This window comes from Hermetia illucens, chromosome 3 (genome assembly GCF_905115235.1).
Source record: "Hermetia illucens chromosome 3, iHerIll2.2.curated.20191125, whole genome shotgun sequence".
NCBI classification, from domain to species: Eukaryota; Metazoa; Arthropoda; class Insecta; order Diptera; family Stratiomyidae; genus Hermetia; species Hermetia illucens.
In genome coordinates, this window is record NC_051851.1 from 172,181,995 (window position 1) to 172,205,816 (window position 23,822).

At 46.2% G+C, this 23,822-nt stretch overlaps 1 protein-coding gene across 4 annotated transcripts in view; it reads left to right on the forward strand.

Annotated features, from left to right (window-relative positions):
* Positions 1-231: 231 nt before the first annotated feature.
* Positions 232-23,822, forward strand: part of LOC119650644 — a 405,409-nt gene continuing 381,818 nt past the window's right edge. For all 4 annotated transcript variants that reach the window (XR_005249347.1, XM_038053569.1, XM_038053570.1 and 1 more), the window contains exon 1: positions 232-1,046. The gene's annotated coding sequence lies outside the window, so the exon portion shown is untranslated. The remainder of the gene's footprint in view (positions 1,047-23,822) is intronic.

Here is a 23,822-nt window from a genome sequence, read left to right on the forward strand (position 1 = left end):
CGTTGATTTTCCGCGAAACAGGTGAGTCCGCCAGCTTGGACGCAAACCGGTATTCAGCCGACGCACGGTGTTTTCACTCAAACCCGCTGCGCACTGGAACCGGCTACGGGCGAGAATCACTCAGCCGGAGCAGCTGCACTTCCAGTGGGTTCGTGCCGGCACTGAGCCGCCGCACATCTGACGCGAACCTCTCCAGTCGGCGCCACCGCGCTCAGTTACGACCGAGTCGTTCGCCAGTTGAGTTGAGTGGTCGCGAGCGGAGCTCACGTTGTGTGTGGGACAGTTACCGAGGCGTTTGTACAAGTGCCTACTGGGCACCTGGCACCCACTTAGTGCCCAATTTGACTCCTTGTCCTTGTGCGGGAGGGTCCCGTGGCCGCTGCGAGTCCCGTTGCCGAGTGACCGGGCCCGGTGTGACCTCGATCTGACGTTTGGCCGCGGCTCAGTGGTTGCAGCGTTCAACACGCCGCCGGGCGGACGCAGGAATTGAATGAAAACAAAGTTTGGGTCCGATTGCGTGCGGACCTCGCGAGTGCGTGAACACCGGGGCGGAGGGTGCAAGCCGGGGGAGTTGTGTGTGATTTATTGAATTTTCACTGCCGTGCATCCGCTGCAGCGGAGGAGTGTCGTCGAATCAGCTGTTGTGGTCCCGTTAGAGTGCGGGGGTGTCGATGAAGTTGCTGGAGTTTGGGCGCTCGTCGACGCGCGTCTGTCCGGCTCCCGAAGGCTCTGCGGCGCGATGAAACAGGGAAACGTATTTGCGTGGAAAATTTAATTAGTGTCCTTCCGGATTGTGGCGATTGCGAGCTGGTGCGGTGTCCTGCGGAGCGGGAAAGCTGGAGAAGCATCGCGAGTGTGTTGCCAAGTGATCCCTTGCCGAGATCCAAGCGGAAAAGTCGGAACGTGTCAAGGACTCCGAGGTAGAAAGTCCTTTCGCGCGGGGGCAGTGGATTATCGAATCGAAGACGGCAAGGACACTCGAGCGAGCCAGTTGGCAGGTGAAAGTTAGACCCTCGTCGTCAGGACTCAACTCCATCGTTCTATGGGTGAGTAGCAAACAGCAACCCTTCCGCGTCTATTCCAGATTGCTTCCTTCCCGCAGTCATCAGACGCTGGCTGCTCTGCTGGTGTCCAGTTTCCGCCAGACGGTCCACGGCCAGACACCAGACGAATGCGTCCCCGTTTTGGCCAAGTGCCAGAGGTGCAAAACGAACGAGCGTCGTTTTTGCGTAATTCTCGGAGAATTGGCATGAAATGCTCGTCCTGTTCCTGGACGTAGGAGGCGACCCGGGTGCCGGACGCACGCAGGCAGCTGGCAAGGGGAAACGGAGCTGATTTTCGATACGCGCTCATCAATGAAAATTAATGGGGAACGTATGGGAGGGCGACGATGCCATAAATATTGGAAATGAGCTGCCTGAAATGCAATCATTGCGAAGTTTATGGACGCAGGGAGAATTGCGGAAAAAGGAAAGGAAGGACGAGGATGTAGCTCTTTGCATTTCGACGGCGTGAGCTTGTGGATGGACTCGGACTCCGGCATGTGTTTTTGGACCCTTTTTTCAGATGGTCTTCCAGGAATGGTCGAAGCATAATTAATTCGGGTTTAATGAATATTTTAGGGCCAGATCGAGTTACATTTGGTGTAGTTTTGCGTTAGGTGGAATCCTTTTTTTGGAGTGCACCGAAAGTTAGAGGAAGTTGAAGGGGTCGTCATTAGGATTCAGGTCTATCGCCATTAATACTGGCATGAAATGCACAAAAATAACTGCGAAAGTATCCAGAACTGCAAGGACATTCTAAAATTGACTAGGCAAACCGGCCTAGGAGGAGATCAATTGGTAGGAAAGGGCTAGAACTAGGCTAGTATCGTTGAGAACCTTACTGAACTGATAGGCAAACCATGTCGGGTCTACCTCAGGATTTCTCCTTGATTGATGCTGAAACTCGTAGAAGAGGGTATAACCGTTCAAATCCTGTCAAATTCCGAAGATTTCTGGGCGACCGAACCTCTGGTTTGCCAATTGAATTTTTACCTCCTTTGGTGGCAACATTATCCAGGAAAATCGGCGTATCACAGTCGGGACTGTCGGAGAAAAGAGGCCAAAGACGAATCTGGTTTGTTGGGCCATGACAGGACGAAGAAGTTGGGAGAGAAAGATGAATCTTCCATTGTTCTCCTGATCGAGCTCAAGTCCCGCATAAGAAACGCAAAATTGGCTCTGAAGGATCCCCCCAAGGATATGAAAGTGAGAACTTGTCAGGACTAAAGTTGGCTTCTGGCCTAGAAGGTGAGATTTTCTTGAATAAGGTTTAGCCTCTAATGTAAAAATGGAAGACGTTTACTAGAAGGAGTATTTCTTTCAGAAGTATGTAATCCAGGAGTCATGGGTAGGTATCAGTGGCCGCTCCGAGTCCCCAAAGAATGGTTTGCCCAGTGCCCGAAGCCTGGTTCTAGCTGGAGTTCGGCAATTGCAAAGGAAGTTCCTGAGGGTTCCCCCTCTTCTCGGCAGCTTCGGCAATGCGAATTGTAGGAAATGCCGAGCCTGGCGGCATGGGCCCTTATGGACCAGTGCCCCGTGCAGACCGGTCTAGTGATCTGAACCATATCTTTCTTGACTTGGTACAGGTCGTACGTCTTCGCTATCTATGCCCCGCGGTTGCCAAGTAATGCGAGTAGATTACGCCATTGACAGTCGCCAGCGAGACCCCGATTATATCCACTGAAGGACTGCCAAGGGCAGAGCCCTGCCTGGCCAATCCTTTAGCCCGTTCATCTCCCTCTATATTCCTATCATCGGGAACCGAGAGGAGAGTGACCTTCAGCGTGCCGCGCAGACTGTCCAGCGCGTCTTTGCACTGCTCCACCAGCCTGGAGGATGTCGGAAGGCTACTTGTCGGCCGGTTAGAATGGCTATGTTACGCGTGGGGCTCGGATCATGCTCCAGCCATCGACAGACTTTCAGTATCTCCAGTATTTCCCCTTGAGATACACTGCCGAGACGAGAGAGGTGGAAATTTTCAAAAAACACTGGCCTGGACACGCCAGCGTGTGGGATTCTTACCCATTAAAGCTACCCCCGAGTCCCCCCAAGCCCCGTGGAACCACCATATGATATTCCATCACGGGGCGGAGTCAGCTGATTTAGGTTGGTCCCCTTTCGTTTCTGCGCGGCACACGTAATCGCGCTCTTCTAGTCTCTTCTGCCTTTCGCAGTTTACTCTGGATAGATGCAACCATGGAGTTGATCGCATTCCAGTGTTCCCAACATGTTAACATTTTTCGCACCAGATTTTCTGGTACGAGTACCTCTCCTAGAGTCCCTTCTAGATTCTTCCTTTCCTCCACAAGCCTTGGACAGTGAAGGAATACATGCTCTGGGTCCTCTGGGACTCCACTGCAGTTTGGACAATCAGGTGAGGTATCCAGTTTAAATCTGAACAGGTACTGGCGATATCCTTCATGCCCCGTGAGAAACTGAGTAAGATTATAATTAATCTCACCGAGCCCGTCTCTCCAACCACTCTTTGATGGCAGGGATGAGCCTTTGTGTCCACCGATCCTTTCCCGAACGTTCCCAACGCTCTCACCATCTATTTAGAGATCTTTACGGCGCTTGATGATGAGGATCGCTTCCGTTTTTTCTTCCGCAAGTGTTAGACCACAACTCTCTAGCCAACCCTTAACAGCACTGATCGCTTCGCATGAGTATAACACAGCATCTTCGAGGTGCTTTGCAACCACAATCAGGGCTATATCGTTGGCGTGGCCCACCACCGTGGGTTCCTCCGGAAGGGGAAGGTTAAGTACATCGTTGTACATGACGTTCCACAGCAGTAGGCCCAGTACTGAGCCCTGTGGGACACCCGGAGAGACAACGTACTCCTGGGGTCCGTCATCAATGCCATAGCAAGGACTCCGTTCTTGTAAATAGCTGTTGACAATAGCTGCAAGATAAGCGGGAATTTCAGTCTTCGTCAGACATCCCCGTATTAGGTTCCAATTGGCCGAATTGAATGCATTTCTCACATCCAGGGTCACTACCACGCAATATTTGCTAGTACTGACATTTCCCTGTATTGCTTTTCCGGCCAAGCCAGTAACCATTTTGATGGGATCAATGGTTGATCTGGCTTTACGGAGCCCATATTGTCGATCTGAGAGGCCTCCTCGCCTCTCAACAACGGGGAGTAATTTATTATAGATTACCCGCTCTAGCATTTTCCCCACAGTGTTCAAAAGACTGTAGGAGGTTGGCTCACCTGGAAGTTTGCCATCCTTAGGCAGTAGCACTAACTTCTGTCGCTTCCATGACGCTGGAAATATCTCTTTGGACATGCACGCTTCGAACAACTCGTCGAGCGAACATGTCCGATCTAGATTGCACGGACGCGGGAGCTTTGTTATCTTCTATCCTGGCGCAGATCTCCAGCAGGTCGTCACTGGTGACTGGCGATTGGTCAAACCACACCTCTATGAAGGTCTGCTCATCCAGAGTTTTAGCAGATTAACCTGACATCTTTCTCGGTTTCGGGCATAATGGTCTTCTTCCCGCTGACTCCATCCATAGCTCAAAGAAGATTGCCTGGTGATAGCTGTGGGTGTAGTCCTTGTTGACACACCAGGACATACCACGTGCCAGTGCACGGTTGACAAAAGTTAGGTCTACGATTGAGGCAGACCCCCCTTTCTGAAAAGTGCGCCGGTATCAAAATAGATTTTAGGGTCAGATCGAGTTACATTTCGTGTATTTTTATGTAATATGGAAGCCTTTTTTGGAATGCATTGAAATTTAGAGAAGATTTAAAGGATCGTCATTAGGATTCAGGTATAGAAACGTATGCTGGCCTGTCGTGCCATTACAGGATGAAGATGTATGGAAACAGTTCATATTGTCCTCACGATCGAGGTCAAGTATCACCAAAGAAACGCAAAATTCACTCCGAAGGGACTCCGCAAGGATATTGGTTGAGAGCGTGCCAGGTCCTGTAAGGCTGCGTTCTGACCTAGAAGGTGAGATTTTCTTGGAGAAGGTTTATGTCTGTATTCAAATTCGAAAGCACAAAAATGGAAGACGTTTTGCAAAAGAAGTATTTGCTTCATAAATACATTATTCAGGAATCAGTTTGAGTCCTTTTGCGTATTATGAAAGAAATACTTCCTTGCCAAAAAGGAAATGTCTTCCATTTTTCGCGTTTTTGGCTTCTTGGCTAAAAGGCCTCTGCGCATTCCAATAATAAACAAAATTGATTACAGCCTAGTCGTCTCCTGACTGCAGTTATATAGGAGGCCAATAAGATCCAAACTCATCCTTCAACTATCATCTTAGCTGCCATGTACCCTGAAATGAATGAATTTCTAACGCAGATGGAAGAATCGCTTTATTGTTCCATCGTAAGTCATCACCTGAAACATACGGAGATATAATCGAAGTGCAGACTATTATAATTCAGCATTATTGCATCCTTGACTGGCCAACATCCCCTTGTTCATCTAGATTTCAACGTTTGTTATGATCATTGTCGGGAATCTGGAATAAACACTATCACACGAGCATAAAATTATGGCTGTTCCGCACCAAAGTTCTCCTTATGCTGCTATGTGGGAGTAATACATAGAAAGTTAGCAAACACTGTTAATCAAAAGTTCCAGACTTTCATGAACTCATCTGCGTCGTGTCATTATGGTACTCCCGAGTGAGGCAATAAAAAATGAAGAACTTTAGCTGCATCATTTGACCCCCTACATGGACGTCTTGATCAACAAGGCAAAAGTGGTAGTGGGTAGGTCATACATTTGGGACAAGCAACAACTCCTTTGCACTTTATAGCCATTGAGTGGGGCCGTCATAGCAGTAAGTGCAGAACGGTATAAGGACATTGTGAACTTTCCGAAAAATCCTTGGTTCGGTTCCTAGCGATGTAACTGGGAACCGATGCACACTATGCCCCACAAAGAGGATTATGGCAACCTTAACCAGAAAAACACTAAAGAATTCCTAATCGCTGGACAGTTCAATACCTCGGTTCTCAAATGCCCTTCCAATCATTTACTAACCATCATAAGACTCGAAAGGACAACTGATCGTCAGCCTGCTAACCATTGCAACTCCCTGAACCATATCAGAACTGAAGCCCTTAGAGAAGTCTGTGTAGATAACGTGGATTCCCTGCTGAGAACTCTGACATTTTGTCACCAAGGTGAAATCTAGTAGGTTGGAAGCAGTAAGATGAAGTTCTGAGAACCGTGTTGCACGTTAGCTATAATGTGGCTGAAGTGAACGGCGGTCAACTAGTTGAACAAAAAGAAATTAGGAAGACCATTAGGGCGTCAAGGTTGCCAATGGAATACTCAACTAAGGAAGGAATAAGAAGAGGTTTTGCAGAAAATGCGAAGAAGAAGCCGAAGGTGAGTTAAACATCGAGAAGTAATTACAGAAGAAGGATTACAGGGGTTATCTAAGCGAGTCAGCAGAGGAGCCTACAAACTTGACTAACTGGAAGATGGTTGGACGAGGTTGCAGATGTGAGATCAAAAGGGCTTGGCCAGATACTCCTGGGCTTATTTGTCACTGTATTTTCTGAAGCTTGCAGGGCTCAAAAGTAAGTGAACTCAACATGGTTTCTTTGCTGAGAGCTTTTGGTAGAGTTTCTTATGGATTTCAGCGGGGAACTGGAATGGGTTAGAGAGACCTGGGTAGGAAAGGGAATCGGCACAAAACGTGGACTTAACTGGCCTCCTCAAAGCCGCGCGATTTCTATGATATTATTGCGGAAATCAGAGTAGCTTTCAGGGAGCTCAGAATCTGAAACCTTATCATCCAGGCAAGTTTAGATATTGTGCTGGAAAACCAGGGAAATTGAAAGCTTTGATGAAAACCTTCTGAGACTGAAAGGATGGTTGGAATATCAGTGTCAAGGTCATGGGAATACATCGTCTTGAAAGAAACTGTTACCTGGTCGGGATACCATTCTTCGTTAACTTCACACACAAGAGGGGCGGAGATCATGGTCTTGTCCCTGATGTAGTTAAGAATGTACTCGGAAAAGGTAGAGAAAATCAATCTGGATAGGAAAAACTGCTTGGGTGTGGAGGCGGTTTGCAGCTGCAGGAAATTGAAGTAAGTAGAAGAGAAGGCAGTACACCGTGGCAGGGATAGTTTTCAGTGCTGTTTTGGCCATCAAGGGTCGGAAGTTGGAAAAGGAACGCGTTGTTCGGCGCTACTATTGTCGGATGAAAATCGTCTCCCACTAACTTAACTTGAAGGGACCACTAAATTGGCATTAGCGTCTGGAACTGTGTAGAGAAGGCAAGGTCAGAAAATTTGGCGCCGGGGACGACTTAGGTATGGTCCCAATATTGACACCAACTTTCGCCGAGAGGCTAGATAGAGAACGAAGCGAGGACGCCTCAGTGGTCAAAGAAACACTGTAGTCCGATTAGGCAACTGGACCAGTTGTTCTGCGGTAGGGGCTCCCAGTGGCTGTAGAATGGAAAGGACCATATCACCTGCCTAAATCAAGTACAAGGTTTTCACAGTTTTTACCTACCTGCGTGAAGCTAGAACCCTATCGGTACGTGCCATGAGTAGTCGACGAAGGCAACAACTAGCCGAAAGAGAGCAAATTTATATTTGTGATCGTCCATTAAACCAGTGCTGGGGAGGAATTCGAATAGGTGGACCTCGGCGCAAAACCGAGATGTCTGGAGTTCCTTATTAAGACAGGCCTAGACCGGATACCGGTTGTTGCGCCGTTGATGATGATGATGATGGGAAGGAATAAAGACTGCCTTCGATGCGCATAATAAGCGTATAAAACTGTCCAAACCAAACAGACGAATCACACAATGCTTGACCGAATTGCCGCCTCCAATGATCCTTCCTGGCTAGGATCACACGGGGTGTTAAAATGCCAAATGGTGCCAAGCTTCACCAAAACCATCTGGTTCTGTTATGACTGAAAGATTATCAGGTCATGCCTGAGAATATCATCCGCGTTGTATTACCATAGGCCGTGTCATTATTGTAGAATTCGGAACAAAGACTCGACAACCAGTACAGGGAGAGATCCTTTTTTTTTTTGTAGCCATGCATACAAAAATCGCAAAATAAGCTTCCTGCATGGACAGGCGATGATGAAATTTGAGCGCACTGTGAATTGGTCACCACGGAGCCTAAAAGGAGCCTAGTTCTCCTTTGTAAAGCCAACACTGATCGTCCAGGTGACAATGGAAGGAGAGAAAAGAACTCGCCATTGAAGTGCTACCACAGAGTTGCTGGATTTCTTCCGCATCCGCTGCATCTGGCTCTATAGGGAGCACAATGCCAGGCGCCGAAAATTTGCTCGTCAAGTAAATGGTCATGGAAGGATATCTAGCACCGAAAAAGAGCCACGGTTCCCAACAAGCTCTAAAGTTAGCTGAAGTGTTGAATTAGAGAAGTTATGACTTGGTTGTTAGCTTGGTACGTGGGAATGACTTACGGACGGACTTGAGTCTGAGCTTCATTAAGGAGGTACTGTGTGGTGTACCTCTTGAGAGGTAAGAGAATATGATGGAGAAGCTCCGCAACTATGATTTCGCAGCCTCAAAATCCTGGGGATTCTCGACCTATCTCACTTACTACCAATTCGCTAGGAAGGTAATGTTCTGGACTTAAGTTGTTTCTGAGCACGGCATAGAGATCGAACCTTTTCGTGGAAAGAGAATTTTGTAAGCTGGTTGACAGTCGTGAAGCTCAGTCACAGCACTGCGTTGAATGTCAGCTGGGGGGATCGTAACACTGCCCTGAGGAAGTGTAATCCGTGCCACGTTTGCACGTGCCGTAATGAAGGAGATACAAACGTGGACCTCCCGGTACCGACCGGGATTCCTCTGGACATGCTAGATCTGTATGTTTTCATCCAAGATCATGCGCGCTATCTAGCCAATGAAAACAAGAAACTTGGCCACCTCACTCAGCGTTCGTCGCTTGGTCATTGGCGAAGTCTAAGATTTGAACTAGACTTGGAACAGTCGCTCGCCCGAGACCGGATCTAACTACAAACCAAGCACAGAAGTTGCTGGTTTGACGTCTTTTGGACAAGAGATCAGCGACTTAGGAATAGGAAAAAAATATATTTTGGCTAAAATTCGGCATCCGCTCCAGGTTGTTCGTTTTCTCAGTTTTAAGCTACCCGAAAAGATAATGTATATCAAAGGACTTTGGATTATGGGTTAAATCCCTTGAGATTAGTGCTGGAACATAAGGGCAAACCGTCTGCCAGAAGTCGTCCAGGTGTTGGACTTTGGACCGGAATGGGATCTGGACGACGTAGCTGAGTACGGAAATGCGTATCACCGAAGGGAACAATGATGTCTTTCCACTGGGTGGTCAATTTCGGGGAATTCTCCCTGTAATCGGAAGTGTTAGGAGAGGTAAACCAGGCCGAATCCTTCGTGGCTAGTGTGTGCTGTAATGTGTGAAGGGAGCATGGTGTAGAAGTGATCAAAGACAACTTAGCGAAATGGGCTTGTTTGGACAAAGGACACACTATGAGGTTTATTCATGCGTCCTCTTCGAGGTTTTTTGAAGTTGAGGTTGCTGGGACTTGTCAAGAGTGACTGTTGCAGACACCGAAATCATTGTCGGGAGAACCACCGCCTTCAGCTTGTGGGTAATCATAGCCCCTTCAGTCGAAGTTCTTTGCAACTGGAGTCGTTGAGCCAATCGAATGGTGATGAAGTTTACATGAGATCATGGATCGCAAAATAGTCAAGAAAAATGTGCCACGCCAGAACTGTCAAAAGCGTCCTTAACCTTTACCGGAATGTTGCAGTTAAAAATGCTATGTACATCAGCTGCTGGTAGCTATATGAAGAGAGGGGACCTAGTGTAAATCCAAAACCGAGTTCCCGTCTACCACCGCAAAGCCAGAGTATACAAACGCCTTTCCCAGAAGGAATGCCTTCATCTTGCTTCCTTCGGACGATATTGCAGAAATTGCTCCTGAGGCTGACGTTGATGTTCGACTACAATGACTCCTTTCTTAAATGCTTTCGAGATTGCTTCTGCCAGAGTCAACTGCAAATTCACTGATTTCGAAAGTTTAATTCTTTACATTGAGAGTACTGAGGGCGCTTCAATAGAACTTACAGATTGCTTCCAAAATTATCCTGGATTCGGTCAAGGTACTGCTTTAGCGTAAACTTGTATAAATCCTTTCCAACTGCAAAGTGCACTCTGCGTCGAAACTCATGGAATCATTGCACCCAACTCTTCTATCTTAAACCTCTTAACCCTTGCATTTCCTATTCACCTTTCCGACCCCTCTTTCCTTCCTCCATAATTCGATTTCCTACAGCTTAATCGATTCAATGGTTGTGTTCATCCTCAACGTTCGAATATCCGCAGTCCAATGCAATCAATGGGGTTGGACGGTGGCTCGATGCGTTTGTCTATTTGTGTTTCTGTTAGTTGGTCTGTGCCAAAGAAAAACCCCAGCGACTGCACTGCAACATTAACGAACCCAAGCAGACACCAATTACCCATCGCTTGCGCTGCTATTCATTTCCAACCAACATTATATGACAGTTCAATGGCTTTGTCATTAGCCACATGTTTAAATGTTCCGAAGGTTCCAGCTCTCTGGTAGCTGTCTGGTGGTCGCTACTCCAGGAAACATTGCATTTTCCATGGAGCTCGAAAGCTGCAATTGGGCTCAGAATGCACAGTGCATTGTGCGGTGCAATGCGTGCATATTTATTCGGCCTAGAGAAATCGTGGCGAATTGTGATTTTAGGCCGGAATGAAATGTTTCCCCAATGAGATGGTGGATTCTGTTTGTTTGGAATAATTGAGTACGGGGACGCGAGTAATGGATGATTTCAGAGTGTTTCCCTCTTTGGACAAATGGATAGAAGCGGATTGAAAGCAGTTCCCAGAGTTGGTGTGCTTCCGTCTACAGAATTAAGCTTAGTTTTCATTTCTATCCAACTTCTTTGGCGAACGTAGGTTCGTTGTTGGACACGTAAATGCACTAATCCAGAGAAATGATTAATGTTGTCATCAACTTATATTTGTGGCAGCTATTTTACCTGGGAAAGTTTTCCAAGGACTCAGGGATTTCCTGATATCAAATGCAAAACTTAGCTCTAGAAAATTGACTAAATCTTCTATATCAGCTGGTATTCCAGGGGTAAGCGGGTCTCGCTTGTATTATTATTATTATTATTCTGTTAAGGGAAAGTTGCACCGCGTCCTTGAAGAACTATTGTGCCCCTTTTACTGGTTATAGTGCACCTATTGATCATAGTATCTCAAGCAGGCCTGTGACCGTTAGGAACTTTAGTATGTTCCCTACTTCCAGATCTTTCAGCTTTGCATCTGGTATTAAGTGTTCTCCCAGATGCCTCGACCTACTTTGCACAAGTGCTGGACACTGTCCCAGGACGTGTATAGAGGTTTCGTCCTCCTCCTCACAAAACCTGCAGGCAGTGTCCGTAGATATCCCTAGCTTTCCTAGGTAATAGTTCAGCCGACAATGACCAGTGAGAATTCCCACTATGATTCGGAGGTTCTTTTTGGTGAGGTTTAAGCAATACTTTGTGCGCATGGGTTCGTATCCCCCAATAAGCACCCTGGACTGATCCATCCCTGGTAGGCCCGCTCAATATAGTTCCCCCAACCGTTTCTCTTCATTTCTTAGATTCATAGCCATGAAACCGTTTCCGATTCCACAGCAGGGTTCTGGCCCTTGTAAAGGCGTCCCTGCTCCCTTCTTGGCTAGTTCGTCCGCTGCCGCGTTGCCTTCCAATCCAGCATGGCCTGGAACCCAAAGTATCCAGACCTTGTTGGACGAGCCGAGTGTATTCAGTCTCTCAAGGCATTCCCATACCAGTTTAGAGTTCACCTGGTTGGACCTAAGTGCCTTGATCGCTGCTTGGCTATCTGTGAGAATAGCTATGTTCTGCCCCGCTTGTACTATCCTTTGCCTAGTAGTTTCTGCCTGTTATTTTTTTTAATTTCAGGACGGTGCCCACTCCAGCTCGGGGTTTAACACTTATAGCTGCTTGACGATCATCCAAAATCACCCACCTCCAAATCTGTCCTTATCGTCATTTGGGATACCACATGTGGGGAAGAGAAGGCGAGGCACATCCTGCTTGAGATGGAGCGATGGCGTAGGTCAAGCCGCCAGACAGCTTTTAAGGGTATCGAATTGGTGGACCTCGGCGCGAACCCGGAGTGTCTGGAGTTCCTTATTACGACAGGCCTAGATCGGATACCGGTTGTTGCGCCGTTGATGATGATGTGGGTGCGGTATGTTTTGAACTTATTGACCTCCTACTGCTCTCACCCCTGCCCTTAAGACCGCTTCGCTTAAGCATTCTAAACGTTTTCTTTAGATAAGCTTCTCCTAAAATCATAACCAGTTCAGCAGTAAATGTTCAGAATACTCTAGTAAAATAGCGCAGTTAGAACAACTCAGAGAGGAGCTGAGACGGGCGTTTGGTATGAGGACTCACTCCTTTAAAGTCTTGGTTTAGATCTAGCTAAATAATCTATCAATAAACCTCGTCCTGAAAGCAATATTTCGCAGATAGGTTCTTAAGTGACTCAGAGTTTTACCAAATGACTAGCTTAGGACACCAGTGACGTCTGTGCATCTTCTTCTTCGTTTGCTTCTTCAGCTTTGTTTTCTTTGGTAACGAGCTCGATTTGTCTGAATCGTGTCGCCATTTCTTTCGGTTGTAAGCTTGATTTAGATGACGTTGAAAGGGGTTTAGATCTTGAATGTTCAGGCTTATTTTGACAATGACCTCTGGCAAGTGCTCGACGAGGGTTGTGCTGCATTCAGCGCGTTTTTCCGTTCAGCCTATTGCATAATTTGTCACCAGGAAGGATTAAGAAGGATTTTATATAGTGGTGTTATCCCTACTGAGTTCCTTAAGTCAAACTCCTCTTGCAAGTGCAGTAGTGCCTTTTTCCATGTTTGGTAGGTTCCCTAAAAAGTTACTTCGGCATTGGTAATCACTTCCAAATATTCACTGGCTTCAAATAAGGTGAAATGACTTGGTATCAATCGGCTGGGATTCTAAAAGCACTGGTGGTATTGACCATCTATGTCTCCTCATTTGCCATATTGCATTTCAAGCCCGTGGTCCCTCTAAGTTTTCTCATTGTTTCAACCAAAGGCTTCACGTTACTTTTTCATTCCTTTGTGAGTCACCAGTTTGCTACTTTTAAAGAATGTGGAAACTTCGAACAAAGTTTCTGAGAGCTCCGTAATATCTTGAGGAGAAAAGGGCACTTTTCATTTAGATCATTATTCAGTGTTTCTTCTGGAAGTCAGAGGAAATTTTTGTTGAAGACTTCGTTTGGTAGCGCGTCTGTATCTGCCTTGGTCCCGTTTGAATTCATTTCAACATGCTGAAGTGCTAATTAAGCTTGTTAAATTCGGCATCGCTGAGTTGAAGAGGATGTTTCGCAATTCTGTGGGTCGTAAGCTAGGTCCGAGTGGGGTTGAGCGGCGTTTAGAACATTGGTAAGCGTCTATTTCAGTTCTAGTACCAAATTTAACACTTAAAACTTAAGGGGTGAATGCAACAAATTCCGGTATCACCTATATAACATTCGCCTAGGATGTGACAGGCAAATGCGAGTTCGACTGTCAGCAAACTTAGCGAGGACCGGGCTGGACTTTCATAATGATTCACTGGCAATTTTTTTTTTTTGCCGATTTATTTTTCGACATGTTTCGACCTCAGAAATCCTTCTTTTTGCTAATACAAAAGGGATCCATTTGGCCAAACGAATTTGAGTCCCCTGCCTTCCAGCCGTGTAAGTTTTTACTTAGTGATCCCGTTCCGAATGTTCTGTCACATATGAATCATGAAACTAGGATTTGATTTTTTGTTTTACCTTATCGGACTGGATACGGTTTTCGTCCAATGTTAAGACCTTCACAGACACTATCCACATAGCTGCGGTTGTCAAGGTAGTTGAGACATTAGCTTTGTCAACTTAGTTTGGTGACCCTAGTTCGAATCCTGGTCAATTTCGTCAATATTTTTGAGTGTCTGAAAGGGGAAGATAGCGGTTTGGGCCCACGGAGGCCGTGTGTGAGTGCTGGAACTATAGTTTCTCGCTTACAAAAAGCTTCCCCTTTTCGCCGATGCGATTTAGAAATCGTCCTTTATTTCCTAATCCTTCAAAGCGCCTTTCACTTGATAAACTCCCACTTGATACATCCCAGATAGCGGAGTATGCAGATAATACAAGTATCTTGGGCAGGTTAGAAGAGGGTCCTCAATAAATTCTGGTAACACTGGGAGGAGACAGTAAAGAAAGTCGAATTGTAAACACTGATAAGGCTTGAAGCCATGAGGCAAACCAGGAACAAAAAACATTGTTTAGGCAAAACGTCACGCTAAACGATGTAGCCCCCCACAATTGGCATCCTTCACGATGGACATGACGCATCATCAAAAGGCATTGCAAATCCAAAATCTATTGTCGCCTTCCACAAACCCAAGATGCCGGCCGCTCAAGACAATAAATGAAGTAATGTAGGCAGAGATATTTCTTTAAATCGTTGACATGACCCGCTATGACCACGTTCGAAATGACGGTATCCGTGGTCGATATGGCGTCACACAGAGGATACAGGAGGGCCTTTTTCGATGATGTTGATCCGGCGCTGATGAGAATTCGCTAGTTAAGCAGGCCCTAAACATATAAGTTGATCAGAACCGACACAATGACCGGCTGAAATAACGATGGCTTGATGAGATGGTTACTTAAGAATCTGTCAACCCCACCTGCATCAAGAGGACAACCACAAAAAGTGGCGAACCCAACACAGTAAAAAAGGTTATGATCTGATGAGAGTGCAAAGTAAGGCATTTGAACGATGAGTCTTCATTTGAATTTTATTCTCAGTAAGGGACGATAGTTAATGGAGAACCAGATACAGACTGAAAACTGGTTGAGCATAGTAGACATCAATACATCCGATAGCAACGTAAACATCTCGCTTCTCTGGTGCTTCCACCATAAAATAGTTGTCCTAGTTTGGGATTATCAAATTCCACTGAGTTATCAGAATCAATTCATACAGGTGGAATAATGGCTGCAGGTTGCTTAGCGTATTTGCAGTCTGCTGGTAGACCAGCAGGGCTTCGGCAGGAAAGGCTAGGCAAGGTTGGCGTTTTCGGTATGCTAACCTTCATCGTTCGTTTTGATTCGAAAAACCATTCCTTTTTTCACAGTATTTTCTGTCATTGCCTGGTTGCCCTTTTTTTATAGCACATCACATGCCACTAATTCCATGGAGACATGCCAGTGGCTTTTGTTTGGTGCAAATATGAGGATTGGACTGGTCAAACTCCGAGGATGCTAAGGAAGGCTTGAACGCTTGATAGAAGGGGATGAAAGAACTAGTGAAGACTTCTTTGGTAGTCCCAATTCTCCTACATATCGAGAACCGAGATGTCTGGAGTTCCTTTTTAAGGCAGACTTAGACCGGATACCGGTTATTGCGCCGTTGATGATGATGATGAAGACCAAGGTTTTTTGTCTGACTGGTCATCACAATCTTCCTACCTGCATTGACGAGCAGAATATCGAGGGCGTCTATGAATTTGCTAATCTGGGTAGCATTATTTCTGCTGACGATGATATGGAGCATAATGTTACCCGACGCATTGACAACACTCGATCCGCTTTGGCTGCTTTCTGTAAAATCTGAAAATACGGATGCCTCAACACCAGCATTCAATTATATTGTACCGTGCCACTATGCTGTTATATGAGAACCGCAAATGGAAAGTGACCAGCAACGTGTGGGGTTGCCAAATCTCCCATCAGGCGCGTCCCTTCGTGCGGATAAGGGACCGCTCGGTGGATGCGTTATGAGCATGCACATGCACGCATTAGGAGATATGCCAGCATGGGCATGCCTATATGCAGGGCGGGTAGGTGAAGAAGAAAAGCCTCCAAGAAGAAAAAAACCTCCAAGAAGAAAAAAGCCTCCCTGCCAAAAAGCGCCGGCGAAAGTTCCGGGTAGTTCTTCGATTACGGGTCCAACAGTGACAAAATAGGAAAAACCTATAGCTCATAAACCCGAAGAATGTTCAAAGGTGGGCGACAAAAAGCAGCACAAGGAGAATAAGAAGACTCGTCCGGAAGTAATCATTATTTCCAAGAAAGGAGACGTGTCCTACGCTGACATTCTTCGAAAAGTCAAAGCTGATCCGGAACTGACAGAACTGTGGCGTACGCAAAAGGGGGATCTGATGCTGGAACTAACCAAATCTAGCGAAAAATAGTGGATAGCTTCCGCGGGCAGGTGGAGAAGGTGCTAGGTTAGCAAACTGACGTGAAAGCTCGGAAGCAACAAATAGTGATCGATTGCAAAGACCTAGACGAGATCACATCACCAGAGGATATTTGTGCTGGGCTAAGGGAACAATTCAACCTTAGCGACCTAGAAGAAAGTGCCATCAAAAGGATGAAGAAGGCATATGGAGGTACACAGACCGCTATTATTAGCTTGCGGTGAAATCAGGGATTAAACTGACTACCGCGGGCAAGGTAAGAATAGGTTGGGTCATGTGTCGACTTAGGGAGCAAATATCTCTAAAGAGATGCTTCAGATGCCTCGATTTCGGGTACCTTGCAGCAGCATATACTAGCGAGTATGAGAGGTCGATAAGATACAGGAAGTGTGGTGAAGAGGGCCACCTTATCAAAGACTACACTGGAGATCCCCGATGCATGTTGTGCAAAGGGAGAATGGAAATAGATGACCGGCACGTTGCAGGTGGTGGCAGGTGCCCGGCATATCAGGGGAAGCTGGATCATAAGTCAGGCAGCTCAAGACTTGCTCTCGCAAACCATTCAAGAGTCGAATATGGACGTGGCGGTAATATGTGAACCGTACTGAAATTACGATAGTGCTACGTGGGTGAAAGAGTCATCGGGAAACGCGGGCGATATGGGCATGGGGACGGCAAGCCATTCAAGAAACAATGGCATTCCCGGGAGCCGGCTTTGTACAGGCGAAAATCAACGTCGCCCATATCTAGCTGCTATCCTCCTCCTAGTGCAACATTAGCGCAATATGAGGAGATGCTAGACGGCTTGCTATTGAACGCTAGAGACCACAGCCCCAAAATCATTTCCGGCGATTTCAATGCGTGGGCCTTAGACTGGGGAATTCGAGTGACGAGTGAAATTTTGTTGAAACCTTCACGGAGCTAGACATCGTACTCGCCAACGTTGGATGCATGCTCAGGCAGAGGACTAGGCTCAATCGTCGAACTAAGCTACCTCAGTATCTCGTTGATGAGAGGGATGGTCTGGCGGGTGAGTGAGCACTATACACACAGTGACCATCAGGCCATCTTTCTTGACATCAGGAACGGGGGAGGCGACGGTGGAGTAAGCATCAAAAGCGGAAAAACCAGAATAGCTGGATGGTCCACCAGAGCTTTCGAGGAAGAGACATTCCTGGCGGCTTTAGAAGGAAATTACGACCCGAAGGAAACGGCGCTGGAAAAAGTGAGCAAGTTATGTCAACGGATAACTGAGGGAACGAAAAAGCTGATTGACGGTTTCGTCCAGGGCAGAGGCAACTCATCAGACGCTGCCTCACCTCTGCCCTGGGAGCAGCGTGGCCGAAAGTAATGACAAATGGAAATCGCTCCACTTAAATATAATCGCAAACACGTAATGAGTACGTATTATATTCAAGTGAAATCCGTCATAAGTCCAGACCTAAGCCAGGCCGAAGTAAATTTTTGTTGAGGATACTTTAAATCCTGAGTCCGCATCAACTTAGTGACGGACCGGACCACTTGGGAAGCAACTTACTTCCTCTTTTGTAGTACAGGGACTCCTCCTTTTTGAGCTAAACCCAAGTTTTCAAAAAAGAACGAAAGAGCTGACTGACGGTTTCGTCCAGTCCATTCGTCCGATCTCGTTGCTCTCAAGACAGAGGTGAGGCAGGGTCTGATGAGTCGCCTTTCTCCTGGACGAAACCGTCAGTCAGCTTTTTCGTTCTTTTTTGAAAACTTGGGTTTAAATCAAAAAAGAGGAGTCCGTGGACTACAAAAGAGGAAGTAAGTTGCTTCCCAAGTGGTCCGGTCCGTCACTAAGTTGGTGCGGACTCATGATTTCCAGCATCCTCCACAAAAAAAGGATAACTGAGGCCTGCAACTGTACAATTTCGCGACACAAGTTCCATCACAGTAGGAAATCAATCTACCGATGGAACCAAGAAATTGCGCTATTGGGAGCATCGTGTCTGCGACCGTGGAAGGTTTACCAAAGGACCAGAGGGAAGCCAGAACATCAGCAGTCGGAGAAGGAACACCGCGATCTTCAAAGTAGCCTTAAGAAGGCTATACGGGAAAGTAAGAGGAATTGCTACAAGCAGTTGCGCCTTGAAGCAAATACGAACCCGTGGGGCGCTGCTTACAAGGTTGTTATGAACAAGATTCGTCGACAAAAATCACCCCAAGTGACGTGCCCGTGACTCTTGTTTAAAATAATTGTAATCCTTTTCCCACAACAAGAAGAAAGCGGATCTCATCCAATGGTTCAACAGGACGTCTCTACAATCCCCGAGGTGGCCGAAGAGGAACTACGGGAGATCTGTGGCCGTATTGAAGACAATAAGGCTCCGGGATTGGACGGGATTCCGAACAAAGCCCTGAAGTTGGCTGCTACAATCAGGACAACATGGTTCATAAGTACATTTGAATCATGTATGGTTGAAGGAGTGTTTCCCGCTCAGTAGTTTTGCTACCGAAGTCCCAAAAACTACTTGGCGCCCCCTCTTCATATCGCCCTATCTGTCTGTTAGACACTATGCGGCAGATGTTGGAGAGGATGCTATACAACAGGCTGCTTCCGTTCGTCGAGCTAGCGGGTGGTCCATCGTAGCTGCAGTATGGGTTTCGTAGAGCGCGGTCAACGGTTGATGCCATTGCAATGGTCGTGGACCTGGCTCGGGAGGCATCGGCCGCTGGTAAGTACTGCTCGGTGGTAACTCTGGATGTCGGGAATCTCTTTAACTCGGCCAACTGGGGTTGGATTAAGGGCACCCTGGATAAACTGGGTGTCCCTGGTTACTTCGCTCGGATAATCGAGAGTTAGATTTTGGAGAGACTTCTTTGGTACAAGGCGGATGACGGATCGAAGGAATATATCGTGACAGCAGGTGTCTCCCAAGGCTTCATACTGGGGCCCTTGCTGTGGAACATAATGTATGACGGAGTGCTCGGCCTTCGCGTGCCAAGAGAGGCGACTTGGGTTGGTTTTGCAGATGACCTGGCAGTGGTAGTAGTTGCGAAAGACCACCAGGACGTGGAACTGTATGCAAGTGAAACCATTCATGCTATCAAAGCATGGCTCTAAATGATGAAATTGGACCTGGCGGAAGATAAGACGGAGGCAGTCCTTATTACCAATCGCAGAAAAACAACACTGTTAAAATCCGCGTTGGTAATCACGAGGTCGTTTCAAAATCGACCACCTGGGGGTAATGATCGATGCCAAGTTGAGCTTCAACGGGCACCTGAACTATGTTAGAGAAAAGGCAGCAGAGGCTAGTTCATCTCTAGCAAGGATGATGTCAAATATTGGAGGGCCAGAATCTTGTCGCCGGCTACTTACCGCAGGGGTGGTGAATCCATCCTGCTATACGCGGCTCCTGTACGGACGTGAGCACTGGATAACACAGCGAACCAAAGGAGGATAAGTTCGGCATACCGGCCAATCGCGCTGAGAGTGTACAGTGCATATAGGACGGTATCAGGTAAGGCAGTGTGTGTCATCGCTCTCTATGGTTCTTAGTGTTGGCCAACTATAAAAGACAATGAACGATGTCTTGCGGTAATGGAGACGAAGATGCTACGTTGGACTAGTAGCCTGACACATTTTGATCACATCCGAAATGAGAATATTCGCGATCGATATGGGGTTGCACCGATCGTGGAAAAGTTGCGTCTTCGATGGTATGGTCATGTAATTCGTGCTAACGAGAATTCACTTGCCAAGATTGGTCTGAACATCGAAGTCGATGGTAAACAACCAAAAGGCAGGCCTAAACAACGGTGGCCTGATACGCTGGATGAGGATTTAAAAGCCTCGAGATTGCACTCAGATCAGGCATTCGATAGAGCCAAATGGCGAAGCCGATCACGACGGGCCGACCCGCCGCTTTGTAAACGGGAAAAAGTTGAAGAAAAAGAAGAAGTGTGTGTCATTGCGGGAATGCTTCCCTTGGATTTTCTGGCGAATAAGGCACACTGTCTCTACCGGAGAAGGAGGGTGAATCTGGCCGAAGTGACTGCGGGCTTCCTGTAAAGGAGATGGCAGCAACGGTGGGGATACCGGCTTCACCCATACACTGATCCCGTGTACTCAGAGATGGGTCAAGCGCAAGCATGGAGAATTAAATTACCACCTAACGCGTGTCCCTACGAGACACGGTGGATACATGTTACTCGAGGACTCTAAACCTTAGTTAATACCTGGCTCCGTGTCGCCGTGTCATCAGTGTATCTTGGTGCGATACAATCTGCAGAGAAAAGCTGAGTTAGCATATGGGTCTTGTATTGGTAGATGTGTTAAACGCCGGAAGTGACAGTGAATAGGTCCCTTTTCCCAGAACGGTTACCCTAAAAAACATGGCGCAGAAAAGTAGAAAGGAAGTGCAGGATTCTTGGGAAGACCTGAATAACTCATCTCATTCCTTCATTTAACTAATTTAGTTTAGACCAAACTGTAACATCGGTTACGGTTACATAAAATTGCCTCTGACTAGCTCACTTACCATACTAGACGTCATGCATTTCGAGTAGACCCCAAGTAGTCATCTAAAAGCACCAACAAATTCCGCCCATCCTAAGCGAATTCGAATAAATTTACAAAACATATCGTTACACGTCCTTTGTGTATTGTCGAAATCCTTGTTCAGCGCTTAATGAAAATTTACTTCAATCTAATGCTTACTCGCTTGCTTAAATTTTCATCTTAGCAAGCGGATCTACCCAAATTTAATGCATCCTACGAAGTATCCTTGCCTCTATTCCACCCCCAAAACTTGACTACAACAAGGATCCTCTTTCCTATCAACTTATTCAGTGCTGAGTAAAATTACCGGAGTTTCTCCCTTGGTTGCATTTTAAATTAAATTCTCTTCTTTAGACAGATGATGTCGAGTAAAACGGGGGACGAGGCGAAACAGGATCACAAAATCTCTGCAAAAGTGAATTTTCACCCAACTCCAGGGACTTTTATCCTTGCAGTCAATCGAATATCTCACATTTATCCTTCCATTAATTTCGGTGAGGAATGTATCAATTTTCTTTGTATTACTCGTAAAGGGTCCTTGTGACGTTGCATCTCATAGTTGATGAGAAAACCGTGGTAGGAAGGGGAGGGGGAGTAGTTCGGCCCACTTTTTTCCTGAAGTGAAAAATGAATTTTTAACGTAAACACGTCATTCTTAAAAATCTCCTCATTTAGTCCTGTTTTGCTTGTTATCTCCCCATTTCACTCTGCACACTTCAAAAGATTTATGAGAAAAAATGAAAGGACGAAACAATATTCAATTTTCACGTCAAACTTTGAGTTTCCATTAAGCCAATGTACAGCCGGTCATGTCCAGTACAATGAGCTCACATCCACGTGGAAGGCAACGACAAACTTTGAATGAGGTAATCCCAGAAGGACTCTTGATTGAATTATCGATTTGTCAGCGAACACTGCCCAGCTCATGGTGACAATGACTGTACAACAACACCAAAGATAACACGCCAGCAAGGATGGTATCCTCTGGACACGAAGGAACTGAGTTCGATGAATGGCATGGGGCTGAACAGTTGACTGGCTCACGGACTGCATGCCTGGTTTAGTTACCTTTCAGCCGATGACCACCTTCCGTTCCCATAATTAAAACTTGATCCACTGTTTGTCTTTGGCGCCCTGTGCCCTACTTACGAGGAGGGTGAATACCATGTGGATTGACAGAAGGACGAGGCTCAAACAGCTTCTAACAAAATCGAAGAGGAGATGCAATCAAAAATCACATTTGTATGAAGTGGCTGTTGAGAAGGATATTCTCGAATCCTGGAGCCTCTTTTGTTGTGATGCTGAGTGCAATTATCAGAGCACTGAGGAGAGTGTACTACGTGTCGAGAGAAGGGTATTCCATGAAAAGGCTGCCGAAGTAGTGTTCTTACCTTTCAAGCCACTATCATCCGGGGCACTAGTCCCTCGGGACGACCAATGTTCAAGAAGTATCCGTGCCTCGATCGCGGAGCTGACACTAAAATTAGAACATCGATTTCCTTTCAGCGGAGCACTACGTTCCCAATCCAACGGAAAAAGGATGTTATTAGAGTGAAGTGAGGAGATTACCTCGTCGAATGAGAAATTTACAGGAATAAATAGATGCATGAATAATAAGGGAGCGAACTGAGGAGTGAGACTGAACGGCAAGACGTGAATGTGCATCCAAGTGAATCAAGGGAATTGGGTCATTCATTTCATTTTGAATTAAAATTGAATAAAGGCATTAACATAGAAATGGGTCAATTATTTCCATCTTCGTTTAGAACCCATTCATTTTGCTATCTGCAACTCTAGTGTCGCATTGCAGTGAGAGTGTAAAGTGGAAGTAATGGAGCCGAGTGAGGAGGGACGGAATGGTATATCTACTCAGTGTGGACGATTGAATTTAGGAGGTAGTTTAATTTGCAGCCTTTGAGCTTGCGAGAAAGTGGATTAGTTAGTTCATGATGCAGGACGTAATGGTAATGTAAATTTGAACTGATTTCTGATGCTGAGGATTAAGGTCCTTGTGGTAAGCATAGAGAGTAAGATGAGGTGAATATCAGGTGCATCTTTCATATTTGCTTGGGTCTAGATTGGATGCAGGCAAACATTATCTTTGTAGTAATACCAGTAGCAATGGTGTTACACTAGTTGCAATTATTTGCTGACAGTTTAAATTGACCAGTTCATAAGAAGGAAGACTGTTAGGCCAAGGAGGACTATTATACAATCTTTCTTCAGGTTTCTCAGTAGAAATGAAGAAAAATAGAATCGTTCGCCCTGGTCGAACCTGCCTCTGGAAAACGTTCCCCCCGAACCCGGATTCCACCGCCGTGGTCACATATCTATTTTCATTATCTGGTCTTTCAGCAGGACCTCCCTGAACTTATCCGCACCAAATGTTTTCATGGACTAAAACAGTATTTCAGCAATCCTTCTGCAAAGGAGCCCTTTGTATGATGACCCATTTTAGAACTGGAAAGAAATTGCCTGGTGGTCGCTGTAAATGTAGTTTTCACTAACAGACCATCATTCTCTTCATTCTGGCACTATGTCAGAAACGTCAGATTGACAACACAATTTTGGTGTTTGCAAGTGCAATATCTACTTCCGCGAAGGGACAGGGTCTCCGGTTATGAATTCGGTTTCCAAGGACTACTTTTGGAAAACCTGATTTCCACTGACATTGCCATATTGTCAATTGCACAAGGGTCTCCCTGCTGTAACTTCAATATCCTTGCATATCCTGCATATTTCGCAACCACCGGAGTATACCCTCGGCATATGACCAAATTTAAGTAGACGCCTTGACACTACTTGAGTCATATCTACTCATTGAGTTGGTAAATGGTGCAGCCTATTTTGATTTTATCTGGCGTCATAACCTTGTGGGCAATCAATAAACTGGCGGCCACTTCTTGGTGCGTCTCCATACGTCTTCCTGAGTCCCTTAGTTGCCAACTCTTGCAGAGGGGTTTTTTTTGAGGTTTT